The sequence below is a fragment of the Dromiciops gliroides genome, chromosome 3, assembly GCF_019393635.1.
Source record: "Dromiciops gliroides isolate mDroGli1 chromosome 3, mDroGli1.pri, whole genome shotgun sequence".
Taxonomy (NCBI): Eukaryota; Metazoa; Chordata; class Mammalia; order Microbiotheria; family Microbiotheriidae; genus Dromiciops; species Dromiciops gliroides.
The window spans coordinates 496052676-496071142 of NC_057863.1; the positions used below are offsets into that span (position 1 = coordinate 496052676).

At 37.9% G+C, this 18467-nt stretch overlaps 1 protein-coding gene across 2 annotated transcripts in view; it reads right to left on the reverse strand.

Annotated features, from left to right (window-relative positions):
- Window positions 1–18467, reverse strand: part of NTM (neurotrimin) — a 1333904-nt gene that overhangs the window by 862357 nt on the left and 453080 nt on the right. The gene's annotated exons all lie outside the window — the stretch shown is intronic.

An 18467-nucleotide genomic window follows, 5' to 3' on the forward strand; every position in this document is an offset into this window, starting at 1 on the left:
ACTAGGGAAAAATGAGCAGAAATTATAAAGAATCATTTCAGCCTGATGTTAAATAGCATCTTCATTTGAATAGTCCAAAATTGTAATAGGTACCTTTAAGAAGTAGTGAGTTACCTATCACTGAAGGTCTTCAAGTAGAAGTTAGCTAGATAGATGGTTTGGCTAACATACTGGAGGGAGACTAGTTGGAGATGATATAGAGGAAATTCCTGTTTTGGTATAGGTTGGGCTAGCTACAGAATGTGAAGGGAATTAGTAAGAAACAAGGTAGACAGGTAAGATAAGCTAGGAGAAATACTAGTAAGAAGAGAGAGCTAGAGACTGACCAGGTATAGAAAAGGCATTTGTTAAACAGGCCACCCTGCCTTGAGAGAATGCATCAGAAAAGTGGGGGCCCACTGGATGACTCATCTAAAGCTGACACAGGAGATCATTCCCCTTTCTGAACCCATGTTGGTGAGTCCTACCTTTCAGATTGCTCTCTGCTGGTTGAGGAACTTCATCAAGGGAGCATTCCAGCTGGTACTGAATGCCAACTCTGCTTTGATGACTTCCACAGAACCAGGAAGGAAATTGTTCACATAAACAGGAAAGGTGGTGATTGAAACCCCCAGCAATGAACTTTTCTTACTATTAATAGACCTGAGAGAGTGTTGGCTATGTTAGCAGCTACATACAATGAACAATCAAAGAGATAATTAGCAGCAATCAGATTCCTGTTACTATCAATTACAGTTATCTCTTCTATAGCCCGACTTTCCCCATTATGCATTTGATATATGGAGGGTAGACATGAGAAATTAAATGGGCATTTGGGGGGAGTTTTGTAGAAGCCACAAATGACATGCAAAGAAGATGACACACAGCAAAAGACACAGAGTCTATGACTCAAATTTTATAATAAAGTACTGTAAACACACCACAAAAAAATTTAGACTTCTTCTCTGGTACAAAGGGAGGGCCAAAAAAATTTTACACAGATTTTCCAAATCATGGGATTGCCTCTCCCCTAATCCCCATGATGTGGAAGGGATACCTGTATTATTGTTTTGTTGTTGTCTTAGTTGTCACGATTTTTGTCATTATTGTTGTCATTGCTGTTGTTATATCTATAGGTGCTTGAAGATTAGTTATGTTATCATCTGTAAGAAAAGACTTGGTCTCAGACTTGGGATGTGAGACTAGCTCCATGTCTAGGCACTTACAAATGCAGCCAGACTAAGTTATATTGAAAACTTCTGACAATAAGTACTGGACAATATGTTCAAGGTCTCAAATAAATCAGGACAAACCTACAGGGAATAGGATGTTTATTAATACTTACTGTATTTAATCCAACAGATTGGTTTTCCATCTGATGGAACTCTTTATATTTGCCTGCCATGGAGAGTCCAATCAATGTGTTATAGGTCTTCCTTACTTTCTCCCATCAATGAGAGGATGCTAATAAATAATTTAATCTAGCCACGCTTCATTCCTTCTCCTTGCTACATGATCAGCCTAACTTAAATTTCTATCATATATTTCCTAAACATCTTTTATTCTTTGAAATTCCTCATTGGTCATAATTGTAGCCCAAATACACATATCACACAACTTTCCACTGTCCTCTTTGTGATATTCATATTCACTTCTTCAGAAACTGTTATGTTCCATGGTTATTAGCCACACAACACTGTGGGCATTAAAAAGATAAGACTGTTTCCTGGGGCAGATTGGGATAATTGAAGGAGCTTTGACACTCCCTTTAAGTGAATTTAGTCTTATCTCTCCTGTTTAATTCTGGACCCAATTCACCCATTTGTTCTATCTCTCCAAGATAAACATACTAATGTATAACCTCCATTGGCTTTCCATAAAAATGCAAGTAATAATCTGAGTAGACATTATTCTTCATCCAATTGCTCTTTCCTGTGTGGATGGTCAGAGCAAACCTTTTTTCTAGGATGTTCTAGAACATTACAGGGCTTGGTGCAAACAACACAATATCATTCCCAAATAGCAGCATATGGAAGACCTAACCATCTGCTGGAAATTTTTTCCAGCTTAGACTCTATATAGTCTATCCTCTATCAAAGTGGTGAATATCTTTCATGAATGTTATTAGAAGGTTGTCAATTAGAATTATTTCTATTGATATTTCTTCAAGAAATCTTGATTATTTTTGCTTTATGGATAGCAGCCACCTTGTTGGAAGAGAGATTTTAAGGCTCTATTTTACTGTCCTGGATGAAATGCTTTTTTATAATCAATAAAAAAAATAATAGGAGCAGCTAGGTGGCACCATGGATAGAGTACTGGCCTTGGAGTCAGGAGGACCTGAGTTCAAATATAGCCTCAGACACTTAACACTTATTAGCTGCGTGACCCTGGGCAAGTCACTTAACCCCAATTGCCTCACCCCCCCAAAAAAATAAGCACAATAGGATCCTGTATTCTATACATCTTTTAGTCAATTACAAAATGGTTATGATGTGTTCAATTGTAGAAAATTGCATAAGATGATCTTGTTCCCTACTAAATTCTCAAGAATACCTACAATTCACATGTAGGTGAATCTCATAAAGACTGTGTAAATGGGAAAGTATGGAATATAACATATATTCTATAAATAAATACTAGTGTTCCCTGAGGACATTGAGAAGGAACCATAATTGCCTGGGGGGTGATAATTATTATTGATTATATTATTTTGGTTTTGTCCTTGTGTTCCTGGCACCTAGAACAGTGCCAGTATTTTAAACTAGAACAGTAGTATTTTAAAAATTAAATAAATTACATAAATAATTAAAGTTCCTTTTTCTCTACAAAGGTTTTTTGTTTTATTTTGTTTTGTGTTGTGGGGCAATGAGGGTTAAGTGACTTGCCCAGAGTCACACTTGTAAGTGTGAAGTGTCTAAGGCCAGATTTGAACTCAGGTCCTCCTGAATCCAGGGCCAGTACTTTATCCACTGCACCACCTAGCTGCCCCCTCCACAAAGTTTTGTTTGTTTGTTTTGTTTTGTTTTTGTTTTTGTGGGGCAATGGGAGTTAAGTGACTTGCCCAGGGTCACACAGATGGTAAGTGTCAAGTGTCTGAGGCCGGATTTGAACTCAGGTACTCCTGACTTCAGGGTCGGTGCTTTATCCACTGCGCCACCTAGTCCCCCACCTCCACAAAGTTTTGATCACACTAGCTCTCACTGGTTTCCTTCTTTTTCTTTTAGCTTTTACCATTTATCATCTGTACTTCAAAAAAATATTAATCACAATAGCCAGCCTTTATATAAGTTCTTTTAGGTTTACAGACTTCCTTACATCTGTTGACTCATGTATTTAATCATCAACACCCTGTAATGTAGATGCTATTATTATCCCAATTTTACAGATGTGGAAACTAAGGCAAACAGAGTTTTAAGTCACTTGCCCAAAGTCACACAGCTATTGCTTATCTGAAGACAGATTTGAACTCAGTTCTTCCTGACTCCAAGTCCTATGTTCCATCCACTGTACCAATTTTCAACCAAACTTATCTACCAAAATGTACAATTAAATAGTCATGTTGATTCTACTTCAACAGCATATTTCACATATTTCCCATTTTCTCCATCCATGAGACCCCCACCCTAGTTTAGGTCTCATCACTTCTTGCCTGGACTCTTTGCTTTCCTGGGACTCCAGTCTCTCCCCTCTTCAATCCATACTCCACACAGTCAACCAATTGGTAAAGTCTATGTCTGACCAAGTCACTGCCCTGCTCAAGGCTCTAGTTTTTCCTCTTACCTTTTGGATAAACTACAGGTGCTTTGGAAGTCTTTTACTATGCATTTTTACTATACCTTTCAAAGCATATTCCTTCTCTACTCTCTGTTTCTTTTCTTCAGGCCACTAAAACACTTGATCCTCACTTGGACTTGATAGAATCCCTAACATCTTTCAAAGCTTGGCTCACTTACCTATCCCATTCTCTACCCTCTCCCCAGTTTCTAATGATTTTGAATTATTGACTAATAATTATTGACTAAGAATTCAATTTCTAATGACTAAGAATTATTTTGTATATATTTTGAATTTAATTACCTTTGCTGATATTATGGCCCACCTCCAATACAATGAAAGATCCTTTAAGGCAAGGATAATTTTGGTTTTGCCTTTGTATTTCCAGCTACTAATAAAATGTGGGCCACACAGTAGGTATTTAATGCTTGTCAAATGTAATTGAATGCATAAAATTTCATAACCTTTCAGCTATGCCCTCCATCTCCATCAGTTTTTTCCCCCTTTTCCATTATTCCTACTTGCTTTTCATTTTATACAGTTGTAGATAGAATTTACTCTGTTCTGGTCTATTTTGCCTTGAAGTATTTAATAAAATTCCTTCCATACTTCTTTATATTCCTCATACTTTTCTATTTTAATTGCATTGTAGCATTCCATTACATTAATGCATAACAATTTATTTAACTAATTCCTTATGGTTGAGCATTTACGTTGCTTGCTCTAATTTGTTGCAATTACAGATAATGATCCTATAACAGTCTTTGCACAGAGATTTCTTCTTTTCTTTTTTGATAACACTCTCAGGGCAAATTCCCAACAATAGGATTATAGGGTCAAAGTGCATCATGACTTTTATAATTTTTAATGCATACTGCCACAACGCTATCTCAAAATATTCTACTAGCTTGCAATTCCACCAGTAATGAATAAGTGCCAATTTTTCTACAACCCCAGAAGCATGAGTTTCATTGCTTTTCATTATTTTTGGTCAGATTGGTTGGTATGATATGGTGCTTAAGAGCTATTTTAATTTTCATGTCGTTGATTATTTTTTTGAAGTGATTATTAACCATTTGTTTTCTTTCTTGTAAATGGCTCTGTTATGCCCCTTGAGTGTTTATTCTCTAGGGAATGAGAGATGACTGTGTAAATTTAATAGCCCTTTAAATATTTTAGGAGAAACAGCACTGTCCAATACATAAACAGCTTGCATTAGAATGCGAAAATATTTGGGTGCAAGTCTTGGCTTTGATATGCACATACTAATTATGTGACCATGGGCAAGTCATTTAATCCCTCATTGCTTCTGGTAACTCTCTCAAACTGTAGATTATAGGCAATTTTAAAAAATCTGTTCTGGTGGAGTATCTAGTTTCCAAACAGAGGTTAAAAACTACACCCAGACATTCATGATTCATATTCTCTCCCTCTCCACATACATATATAAATATGTGTGTACATATATACATATATATATACATACACAGACACATATCCACACATATACAGACACATATATACACACATAGTCAAGTTTTTATTTGTGATATTTGCCAAAAATATTCCCTAACCTCTTATTTCTTATTTTGATGTAATCAAGCCCATGTAGCTCATCCCAAATAATTATTTGACTATAATATTGACTTTTCTTATTTTTACACGCGCTTGTTTTGTGTCCCCAACTAGATTATAAGCTTCTTGAAGATAGATAGCATGTCTTATACTTCTTAATCCCTCATGGTCCCCAGAATAATACTGAGTACATATTAAGTGATTAATCAATACTTGCTGATTGATTTTAGGACTGAGTGTCACTCTCTGGACCTGTGGCTTGGAGACATTCCAAGATTTTAAACTCAATGATGCCATCTGTTCATCTCTTCCACTCTTCTCAGTTCTGACTCTGTTCTTCCTCCTTGCTCTAGTCAGGGTTTCCCAGCATCTCCACTCATGTGTAAAAGAACATACTCTACACGATTGCTCCTTCCATGGTCTATGCCATGCCCAGGCAGCAGCCATCTGTCCCTTACCCAGGCTCCAGTGGCCCTGTATTAGAGCTCTGATTTATAATTTATTAGGGGCCTTCTGCTGGGCCTTTAAAGGCTTTTATTTTCCTCGGGAAATCATTGGCACACAGGCCTAACTTAGCACCATCAGAGATGTTGCAGGTGTTTGAAAGGCCCCCAGATGGAGACATCCAGAGTCAGCCATTGGACTGAGATAAGCAATTTGATATTCTCAAACCTGCTGTGCTGGAGAAACCTTTATCGCTTTAAACAGTGTCCCCCAAATTTCTCCATTCTCCTCATTTGCATTTCTACACATCTGCTGGCTTACTCACAGTCATGAAATTCCATTTTGTTCTTTGAAAGAAGTTGTACCTGAGCTGAGGCTGGGTACCCCTGAGAATAGATCCAGGCAGCGTGCATGAGTAGGCTTCTGAAACCTCGGTAGGCAATATGTGTTTTTAATAATCATCTGGTAATTAACAGCTGCGATGCAAAGCTTTTCATTTGAAAAAAAATAATAATAATTTCAGTGATTTGGTGCCAAGAGCCAGATGGGCAGCTGAAGAGAGAGGCCTCCAGCTTATGTATCAAACAGGTGGGAAAGGTGAGGACCGAGGGCCTCGTGATCACTTCGCATCTGGAGAGGCATCTGGGAATTCAACCAAGCTCAAGGTCCAGAGAACTGGCCCGTTCTAAGCCTTTCCCAAGGCACCTTCCCTCCTAGTGCCAATTACAATATTGGTTTTATACAGCATTAAAAAAGTAGACCAGAGGAGAAGAAAATGAAAAATAGAACGTTAATGAAAACCTAGAGGGAGTGACTGAAAAATTGTTTTGACATTTTAAGTATTGAAAAGCATTTATTTAAATGAAAATATTTACCATGTAGGTTTAATTGGTTGTACTATAGTGTTTAATGTTAAGTTTATAGTAAATCATTTTTTTTAAGTGTAACAAGACTTCCACTGACATTAAGTCCTGAAAACATAAGCTGCCATCTGGTTAAAAGCCAGCCTTGGAAAGAAAAATTCCAAAAACCTCAAGGCCACAAAAGCTGTATTTAACCTACACACACTTTGCATCGGTTTGCACACGACAATCCTTCTCCCAGCTCTCTGCCTAGTGTTATAGCTAACTTTTCCTTCTGCCTCACCTCCCTTATCATCTTATCTCTTAGGTCCCTTTTAGCTCTAAATTCCATGATATTTATATTTCTCATTAGATCCACTATAGATTTCTTACAGACATGGGGCAGGAAGGTTAGTGTTTATCTTCTTGGCTGAAAAACATTTGAAAGATTTACATAGATTTGAGGAGGCACTACAATTCTCCTTCTCCAGAAATGTATACCAGGGATACGTTTTGTGGTCTTTGTTTATCTAGTGAGTCAGCTGCTAATTATGGGGATTGGGCATCTACCGTGTGCCAGGCACAATGCCACAGAACTAAACATTCAGAAGAATAGATCCTGGTCTGATCATTGTTATTCTAATGGTCTCTTTTGGAGCAGGATGGGTAGCAACTGATTCTTGCCCCGGCCCCAATCAGTCCATCACCATGAACAATATAGGAGGCGGGCAGCTAAGTGGCGCAGGGGATAAAGCAGCGGCCCTGGATTCAGGAGGACCTGAGTTCAAATTCGACCTCAGATACTTGACACTTACTAGCTGTGTGAGCCTGGGCAAGTCACTTAACCCTCATTGCCCGACAAAAAACAAACAAACAAACAAAAAAACAATAATAGGAAAGCAGCTCTTTTTTCAACCCAGAGGAAAACATTTCCTATTCCTGTTGGTTATCATGGCAAGTAAACTTTGAGCCACTACCCTACTGCATTGAGGGCAGAAACTGCCATTTACACACATATACCTGGGGAAAAAATACATTTATTTTTCTTATTGCAAATTTACAAGTTATTATCAGAAAACAAAGCCAGGATGTAATCTTTCTGAGTTTTTTGGTCTGATGATTGTTAATTCATATCAGAGGGTCATGGTATGATTTAAGAACTCCAAGTACTTTGAGGTGTCTCCAGAGCGACATCGTATCAATGTGTCTTTATAAGCTTCAGGACCAATCCCAGAGCTCCTGATGGATTTATCAAAACTGAACCTGATCAAACATTTGAGTGTTGAAAGATGCTTAAGTCAGATCTACCTCACTCACTTTACTCACTTCCCTCCTTACTATTCGGACTTCTTCAAGTCAGAAAATAAAACGTCAGCATTTTTCCTCATCCCAAAATGGCCCCTCTTGCCATAAACACTGCTTTGATAATTGTCTCTTTCTCTCTTTATCTGTAGAGACCACTTTGAGGTCTTGAGTTTTTCTAGAAATGGTAACAGTTTTTTAATATAAAGCCTTATGATTGGGTTATTAGATGATAACAGTGGTTTGAAGACTGGCCTCAGGGTATTGCACTCTAATTTTAAATTCTTGCCAAGGAAATCCCACCAAAGCTATCATCACCCCTTAGTGAATCAGACAAAGGACATGTTAAATGTTTTCCTGTAAGCATTAGGCAGGCAGGAAAGAAACAGGCATTTGTTGAGTACCTACTATGTGCCAGGCACTGTGCCAAGTGGTCTCCAAATAGTATCTCGTCTGATCCTGAGAGGTGAGGTGGAATTATTATCTATAATTTGCAGTTGAGGAAACTGAAGCAAACAGAGATTAAGTGACTTGCCCAGGGTCACATAGCTAGTGTTCCTGGTTCCAGGCCCAGTTTTCTATCCACAGTGTCTCTCGTGAAGTACTTTGTAAAATAACTAAGACAGTATATTCCTTATAGAAATTTGACCACAAAGATCATAGAGTAGTAAATAGCTGGGGTATAACAGGATAAGAATCTTTTAAAAAATATTGGGAAACCTTATCTTGTTTGTAGGTAAATGGAAAGGAGCCAGTGGATTGGGAGAAGTATAAGACGTATGAAAGGAAATGGATGATCAATTGCCAAGGCAAGTTCTTAGATAAGGTTTAAGGAAATGGGACCAACGGCACAAGTATTGGAAAGGAACCGAGCAAAGAGTAGGGATAGCTCTTCCCTGAGACCGGAGGTAAAGAAGAAATAATGAGTGGTGAGGCAAAAATGCTTTGTGGAGTGGAGTAGGAGAATTCAGTAAATTGTCCAATAATTTCAGTCTCAATGAAGCAGGAGACTAATATCGAGAGGGTGCTGGGGGCTCATAAATAAAGGAAAAAGTTTGGAACATTTGCCATAGGGCATAGAAAGTCAATAAGTATATAGAAGTAGAAGGGTGGCTAGTAACAAAATTATGGAGTTCAATGGGGCAGGATCCACCAAAACATAATGGTTGGAGGGGCTTATGGTTTCTTTTATTTCAGTTTAAAGTTGGGCTAAATTATAATTCTGGGCTTTTTCAAGCACTATCCTGCCTGGAGACAACGGTTCTTCCATGATACTGTCATCTTCTTATCCCATTTCCACGTAACAACTCCAAAATGAGAAGGACTTAAGAATTCCACCTTGACCATCTTAGCCTAGTTGACTTGTACCATTAAGATACTAGGAAGAGTACAATTTAATACAGGAGGAGGATGGTGGGGGTGGGGAGAGGAAGAGGAATGGGCATGTGCAACTGTGTAAGAAAACAGCTTGGGGGCAGCTAGGTGGCTCAGAGGATAGAGCACTGGCCCTAGAGTCAGGAGTACCTGAGTTCAAATCCAGCCTCAGACACTTAACACTTACTAGCTGTGTGACCCTGGCCAAGTTACTTAACCCTAATTGCCTCACTAAAAAACAAAACAAACAAACAAAAAAACAAACAGCTTGCCTGCCAACCAAGTTATTTCCTTTTCATGGCAAAACCAGCCCAACAGAAGTTAAAACTAGCTTCCAATTCACCAATGTGAATTCCTCCTAAAGTAGCTGTTATTTCTTCACTTAGATCCTAGAGGGTAAATTTCTAGCCGGATGCAATGGATGAATATTTGGCTGTGTAACCTCCATTAGCACTGATAGAGTAAGACAGAATGCACTCTGTGAACATGGTCCCCCTTGGCCTGTACAGACGTCTCCACACTTAGCAAGTAAGTTACACGTTTAGCCAGGAATCACAGACATAAAGCAGCTTGTCAACGAGTTTCGATAGCACCTAGAAGGCCATGCCGAGTTTCATCACCTCTCTTGCTCTGCCCTCCTGGGGTCTTATTCCCTCTACCAGATTTATACTCCAAGGTGATGGAATCTGTTTCTGTACCCTACCCCCAAGTCTTTTCTGAACCTCTGCATGCTCTAATTCAGCTGCCCATTGCTATGGGTTCTTGCTCTCCATTTTGAGGAAGGTACTTATTCTCTGATGACTGGGCTCCTCAAGGAGCCAGCAGCTGCCATCTACTCACTGGGGCCGATGGGAGCATGTCCATGGCTAGATCTAAAGCAAAACTGGATAAAGAATATGAACTTTTTTCATCTTTGCATCTCTAACAGTTAGCATGGTGTTTTGCACATAGTGCATGCAAGTGTTTGTTGTTGTTGTTGAATTATTGAATCCTCTAACCCAAGAGTAACTTAGCTCTTACAAGTATTTGCTGTTAATTTCTTATATTTTAGCTATGAATTGACATGTTGCTTTAATCTTTGCATATGTGCAAATGATCCTATGAAACAGAATTTCCTAAATGAGATTCATACTTATTCAAGAATTTATCCTAACAACACACAAGAAAAAGAAAAAGAAATGGATGTAGAATACGTATTGTACACACTGTAGTGTGCAGTTGGACTGACAACCCATAAAGCTCCTATGTCAATACAAATATACAGTTCAGACACTTAAAAATGGACAATAATCTGGGCTTATAATTGAACAGGATGAGCAGAGTGGGCCGGAATCCCTTTGGGAATTTGCACAGTTCTTTTAATGAACACAAGCTTCTCTTAGAAAAAGAGAACTATCCTTTTTAACAGTATCATTGCTGGATGGCTGGTAGTCTCCAAGGAACTAAAGTTGGGAATCATTCAAGTTGGTTTTAAGTACGCTACATCACATTTCAAATAAGAAATTATGTGGGGAAAGCAATGTAAAAGATTTCATCAGTGAAATGTTTAACCAGGAAAATACATGGCTATTTCCCATAGCAAGAACAAGTGGCAAATGATAGTCAGTCCTTGTGTTCCATTGCTATCCATGTAATATTAAGAGCACATAGGGGAAGTTAGGTGGCACAGTAGATGGAGCACTGGCCCTGGAATCAGGAGTACCTGAGATCAAATCCAACCTCAAAAGCTTAACACTTACTAGTTGTATGACCTTGGGCAAGTCACTTAATCCCAATTGCCTCACTTAAAAAAAAAGAGGACATAAAGAAGGCCCTTTGCATGTTAAGTAGATGTTGCTGTTATTGTTGAGTCATCTTTTAGTCATGTCAGACTTTTTGTGACCCTATTTGAGGTTTTCTTGGCAAAGATACTGGGGTAGTTTGCCATTTCCTTCTCCAGCTCATTTTACAGATGAGGAAACTGAGGCAAACTGGTTTAAGCGGCTTGCCCAAGCTCACACAGCTAGTATCTGTCTGAGGCCATATTGGAACTCAGGAGGATGTCTTCCTGACTCTAGGCCAAAAACTTTATCCACTGTGCCACCTAGCTATCTCATTGTTAAGTTGATGCTATTATAAAAATATATGTGGAAGAACATGGAAAAGAATCATATAGGATAGTAAGAAATGGATCAGTTGCAATTTGCATTGTTGGAAGGAATATCCATATTATTGAGATTCATTAGGGGTATTAGAGTGTGTCCATCCTCTATGACTGCTTTATAATGAAAGTTACTAGAGTTAGGTCAGTATCCTCCCTACAATTAACAACATGGTTTCACATGAAATTAGGTTTTGTTTTTGTTTTGTTTTGTTTTGTTTCTATTTTCGTTTTGTGGGGCAATGAGGGTTAAGTGACTTGCCCAGGGTCACACAGCTAGTAAGTGTCAAGTGTCTGAGGCTGGATTTGAACTCAGGTCCTCCTGAATCCAGGGCCAGTGCTTTATCCACTGTGCTACCTAGCTGCCCCTGTAAATAGGTTTTTAACTTAATGAATTCTATTTACATATGATTGATAATGGGGCAGCTAGGTAGCACAGTGGTTAAAGCACTGGCCCTGGATTCAGGAGGACCTGAGTTCAAATCCAGCCTCAGACACTTGACACTTACTAGCTGTGTGACCCTGGGCAAGTCACTTAACCCCAATTGCTTCACTAAAAAAAATACCCAAAAAACCCCAAATGATTGATAATAATAATAATGTGTTAGTATTAGACAGGACCTAGGACCTCCTGAGCAATATTTAGGAGTATATTTGATCACCTGTTTCGCAGGAATACGCAACAAATGCCAACTGACAGCAGGTCGCAGATGCTTTAGGATCTACAACAATAAAAAGAGTTATGACCTTAAGTGAACTGGAAAGGGAGCTGGGTGAGCGCTTACCTCTCTGACAAAAATGCAAGAAATAAGATAATGTTAGGTGTACCAACAAGTGCCATCTCATTTAATAGACTAGAGAGAAACAGTATTTGAGAAAGTATCTTTGAGATTTATTTAATTCACTTATTGGTATTGCCTTGTTTTAATTGTGTTTAACCTATGACTGTTTCTGCTGCAAAATGGTTTGACTCTTTTATCAAGGAAGGATTCATCATGCTGAGTAATCATCTGTCATTCACCCAGAGAATAAGTCTAAGATAGAATTCAGGGCAGACCCAGTTCTCTGGGAACAAGTGAAGTATTAGGGAAAAAGCTGTAACCCTGGAGGGAGAGGACCTTGATTTGAATGCCAGTTCTGCTACTTACTACCTATATGCCCTTGGGTGGTTTGTTTAATCTCTTTGGGACTCTGTTCAACTATAAAATGATAGGGTGCTCTGGCTAACCCCTGAGCTCTCTTCTAGCTCTAGACCTATGATCTTTTGATTAGATAATTTCTGAATTTCCTTCTGACTCTAAATCCTGTTTGTTTCCTACGGAGCAAGATAAATGTATATCATTATTCTTTTCTTTCTTTTTTTTTTTTTTTTTTTTGCAGAGCAATGGGGGTTAAGTGACTTGCCCAGGGTCACACAGCTAGTAAGTGTCAAGTGTCTGAGGCTGGATTTGAACTCAGGAACTCCTGAATCCAGGGCCAGTAACTCTATCCACTGTGCCACCTATCTGACCCCAGTATATCATTTTTCTTATATAAGGAGACCTGAGAGTAATAATAATTCTATAATAACAACAATAATGATAACTAGCATTTATGGCACTTTTACAAATTGCTCTACAAATGTTATTTCATTTAACCTCACAACTGTGGGAGGTAGATGCTATTATCATCCCCATATTGCAAAAGAGAAAACTGAGGCAAGCAGAGGTTAAGTGACCTTCCCAGGATTACATTCTAGTAAAAAGCTGAGGTTAAATTTGAACTCAGATCTTCTTGATTCCAGGTCCGGTGTCTGAACTGTAGTGCCCAGATTTTTTTTTTTTTTGAGTTATGAGCTATCTATAAAGAGGCTAACTGCTCCAAAATAAAAGGGAAAATTAGGCCCAGAAATTTAAAAAGCGAATTGACACATTGTTGCTACTGATAAATAGTGGGGAAGCACTAACACTTGATCTTTAATTACTTAACAAAAGAAAATACACTAAGACAGACTATGCCAAAGCTATAAAAAGGACATAAGGCAGCTTTTAGATAGATGCTGGACAAACAATGCAAATGGCTCCAAACTGAGATTTATTACAATTATACATTATAAATCATTTTTTCATAATTTGGTGGGTTTCTTTTTAGCAAATCTTTGTAATGCAGCATAATTTATCTGTGGAAAGCAAATTTAAGTAATTTACATTTTGTTATTCTAGATAAGGAACGGAGTGGCAGTGTTGAAAAAACAGTCATCCTTGGATTCAGGAAGACCTGGTTTCATGTCTTGTCTTAGACACATATTGGCTATGTGACCCTGAGAAGTTACTTAACCTCTCAGCATCCCAAGCAATTCTCCAAGGTTGTAAGTCACAGGAGAACTGTTATAGTGAATCGGTAGAGAATTATAGAGGGAGTTTCTTCCTTGGAAGTTTCCCATGCTTATTAAATCACAGGTTCAGATAGGTAGGTAGGTAGATAGGAAGGTAGGTAGGTAGATAGATAGATAGATAGATAGATAGATAGATAGATAGATAGATAGATAGATGGATGGATGGATGGATGGATGGATGGATGGATGGATGGATGGATGGATGGATGGATGGATGGATGGATGGATGGATGGAATGATAGATAGACAGACAGATAGATTGATAGATGGATGGATAGATATATGATAGAGATAGCTAGAGATGTATAACATATGTGCATGTATGTGGATGTGGATGTATGTTTGTATAAACAATTGTGATAAAGGACTCAATTCCAAGACATGTAAGGAACTGATTAAAATTGAGAATAAAAAACAATTCCCTTAAAGATAAATGGGAATGAAAAGGCTATGAACAGATACTTTTCAAAGGAAAAAATCCAAACAATCAACAATAACCATCATGAAAAAATGTACAAACCACTAATAATAAAATAAATGCAAATTAAATATATGTTGAAGCGAAATTCATACTTAATGTACTGGCAAAAATGACACAAAAGCAGAAAATGACAAATATTGGAGGGGCTACAGGAACACTAATACACTGTTGATTGAGTTGGGATTTGGTCTAACCATTCAGGAAAGCAATTTGGAGTTATGCCAAGAAAGTTACCAAAATGTGCAGAGTCATTGAACCAGCTATACCACTTCAAGGAAATAACATAAGTAAGAAAAAAAAAGATCAACAGGTATAAAAATATTTATAGCAACTCTCTTCATGGTAGACAATATTTGGTAACTAAAAGGGATGTTCTTTGGGCTAGTTGTTAAACAAATTGTGGTGTCTGAATGTGATGTAATATTCCTGTACCATAAGAAATGATGAAACAGACAACTGGAGAAGAAACTGGGAAAATTTTTAAGAACTGATGCAGGGTGAAATTCACAGAACAACACTGTAGGAGAAAAACTTGGGAAGAATTTAGAACTCTAATCAATGCATGACAATGAATTTGAAAGAATGAAAATGAAACACCTATTCACCGTCTAACAAAGAGGTGGTGAAATTAAAATATAGAAATAGACAAGTTTTCAGCCATGGCTAATGTGGAAATTTGTTTTTGCCAGATTATTCAGATATATTTTGAAGGATTTTGCTTTTTTTTTTTGTCTTTGCTTAATAGAGAAGAGTGGTAGGAAGAGCAAATTAATTTTTAAAAGTAGGTTAAATTTTAAAAATTTTGCTTGAAAAATAATAATTACAAAAATAATATAGGATCCTTTAGAGTAGAGCTTATTTTTGTTTGTTTGTTGTGTGTGTGTGTAACTACCACCTCACACAGTAGCAGCCATAAGATAGAAGATTAATAAATGTTTGTGTGATTGATTGAAGATGTACGTTAGAACAGAACCTCCTCACTGGTAAAGACAACATAGCATCTTTCCTTAGCTCATCTTGAAAACTAGACCATCTTCATCCCAGTGAACAGGCCAATCTCTTCTTCCATTTCTTTTCATACTCAAGGCTGCTCCACTAAATTACCAGAGCTCTTTATGTCAGGGCAAAAGGTCAGTTGACATCATTCAAGATTTCTAGCTATTGTTTTCAGTAACCTGAAGAAAGTCCATTTTCCAAAAGATTCTCTGTACTATATTGATTGACTTTCTAAATTAACTCTGACCTAAGAGCACAGATTTATGGGAGGATCTCTTGTTTGTGTGTATATCTTTGTGTGTTTAAGGGACCAAGGTGAGGGTGAGGGAAAAAATAGAGAGTGGGAGGGTGGAAGAAGAAAAAAAGCCAGAATTCTAAGATGAAGCATAGGTAATTTCAGCTGAACCAATGTTTTTGGAGATGAATGCATCAATCTCAGAAAAAGTTTCCAGGTATCTAGGGCCTGTTTTAATTCACAAATGTTTTCCCTCTAGATTGATTTTCCCATCTATGAAATAAGAAGATACCTGACTTCGAGGAACAAGTAAAGATGGATTTTTCTACACAAGTGACCTTTTGTCACTGGGGACCTAATTACATGTGTGGCTAGAATCACAGAATTTTAGAGCCAGAAATGTTTTACATTTTCTAGTTTTACTTCATTTGGGGGCAGCTAGATGGCTCAATGGATAGAGCACTGGGCTTGGAATAAGGAATACTCATCTTCATGAGTTCAAATCTGGCCTCAGATACTTACTAGCTCTTTGACCCTTGGCAAGTCACCTAAATCTTGTTTTCCTCAGGTTGTTCATCTGTAAAATGAGCTGGAGAAGTAAATGGTAAATTACTCCACTATCTTTCCCAGGAAAAAAACAAAATGGGGTCACTTAAGACTTGGATATGACTGAAAATGGCAGAACAAGAACAAATCCTTCATTTTACAGATGAGGAAACTAAAGGCAAGGGGTAGCTGGGTGGCAAAGTGGATAGAACATTGGGCCTGGAATCAAAATTGTACAGATCCAAAAGAGAACTTGCTAAGCTTCCCTCTAAACTATCTCCTTCCTTTTGTTCCCACATTTCTGTTACTATGACCACCATTTTCCAAATTCTTCAGGATTGAAACCTTTCAGTAAATCCTGATCCTTCCTACCCCCTTGATCTTCACTTCATTGGAATAGAAATGTTGGCAGATTTGTTCTGTTTTTAATTTCTTTGTTGCCTGCCTTTCTATTTCTATAGAAAATTTCTCTATTTCCCCATGACTATAAGGCTGATTTGGCTTAGTGGAATTATATCAACCTTTCTACAAAACTTGTTTTCCCCTCTCTATTCCTCTTTGAAACTTGATGTACAATGTGGGACTGTTCACAGTGCTCAAGTACTGCTTATAATTTTCCACCATTCCTCTGTAATGTTTTGTAAATGAATTATACACTAAACTGTTGTTGACCTTCACTGCCACTTAGGAGATCAAGTGCTTGTTAACTAAAGCAATTTCCTATGAGCAGAGTTTAATGGGCTCCTTGTTGTGGCAAAATATATATTAAATTTCAAGGGAAATGGCATTGATCTGTATAGATGTCTTTTCCTTTATCCATTTTTTTGGCTTCTCATTGTTAACATCTTATCTAACTATAGTTGGCTCTATTATAATTATATGCAGTGGCTTTTTCTCATTTTTAAAAAATTTAGTTGATTTTGAGCTCTAATCAATCTGACTATACATAGATATCTGGTTTAAAACTTATTCCTTCATCAATGATCTGTCTGTCATCATATAATTATTTTAATTTTCTGTAATGTTTGGTGCTTGCCATATCCAGGGCTTACATATAAATCAACGCAGTCTGGCTTCAACCTATTTGTATAGTGTTAACCCATACCAGTCTCCCTCATGTATATCCCTGAATACTGGATTTGTCTCTCTCCTGCTCTTGTCCTCTACCCTTCCCCCTGTGCATCTTTACTAACACTGTCACATGCTTGGAATAGCCTATCTTCTCAAACTGTCTCCCAACTCCAACTGTTAAAGTCCGATCTTTCTTTTAAGACTTATCTTTCTCCATCCATTTCTTCCTCCCTGCTCAGATTTTTCTTAGCACTTTGCCTCTATACTATTCTATTTGGTATCATACTTAAATGTGTGCATGTATATTGTATATTCTTATATATTCTACTCTATTCGACTGTGAACTCCTTGAAGGCAAGAACTTTGTCATTTTTCATCTTTGTCTTTATTCATCTTTGTAGGATTAGTATGGTCCTGTGCTTATAGCAAATATTTGATAAATGCTGTCTAAACTGAATTATTTATGGGATATGATATTAGGAGAAAGGAGCACCAGGGATTTGGGGATTTGTGACAAGTTAATAAAATGGGGTGGAATGCATGCTACTTGTCCTCATATCTAACCTTAGTCAGGTAGGTATACTAGATTTCCTCGGTTGGCATTACTCTCCCTCCAACCCCCCCAAATAATGATGGCATCCAGTTGGGGAGATCAAGGTGATGGGCTGGTAAGTTGGTACAAGAGAAAAGAATTTCCTATCAAAACATTACAGCCTCTTCTTAGTTGATTTAGGTCCCCAGGGGGAAACAGGTAAGCATAGAATGTTGCTCTGCCTACAGCCCCAGACTGTGAACAACATAATCATAGCTTGTCCTTTGTCATTTTCTGTATATATTAAATTATGGAGGAAAGGACAATGAATGAAGAAGGAATGGCAAGTGAGAACCTGACTGGGTTACTGGTGGGGGGTGGGGAGAAGATACCTGGGGCTTTGAGCCCAGGGTGTGACTTGTCCAGACTCTTGCTGGGATATGTGTGTATAAGTACATGTATACATATAAATATGTGCTTACATGTACATACACAGATATATATGTATGCATGTATTTCATAACATTAAGCTTTGGTTGGCGATCTGAATGGCACTGATGGAAAGGGGAAATGACAAACCAACTGAATTAGGGAAGGTGAAATGAACACTGTTCAGCAACAGATGGGCATGGTACTGGGTAATTTTCTCTTGTCACCTCCCTTCCAGGTAATAGATATTCTGGCAGAAGCTTCAAGCACCTGGGGAGGCAAGCCAAGCAGCCCCATCTCCTTCCTATTTGGGAAAGCACTAAACCACATTCCTTAACCTGTCTCAATGATAAAATCTTAAGAGCCAAAA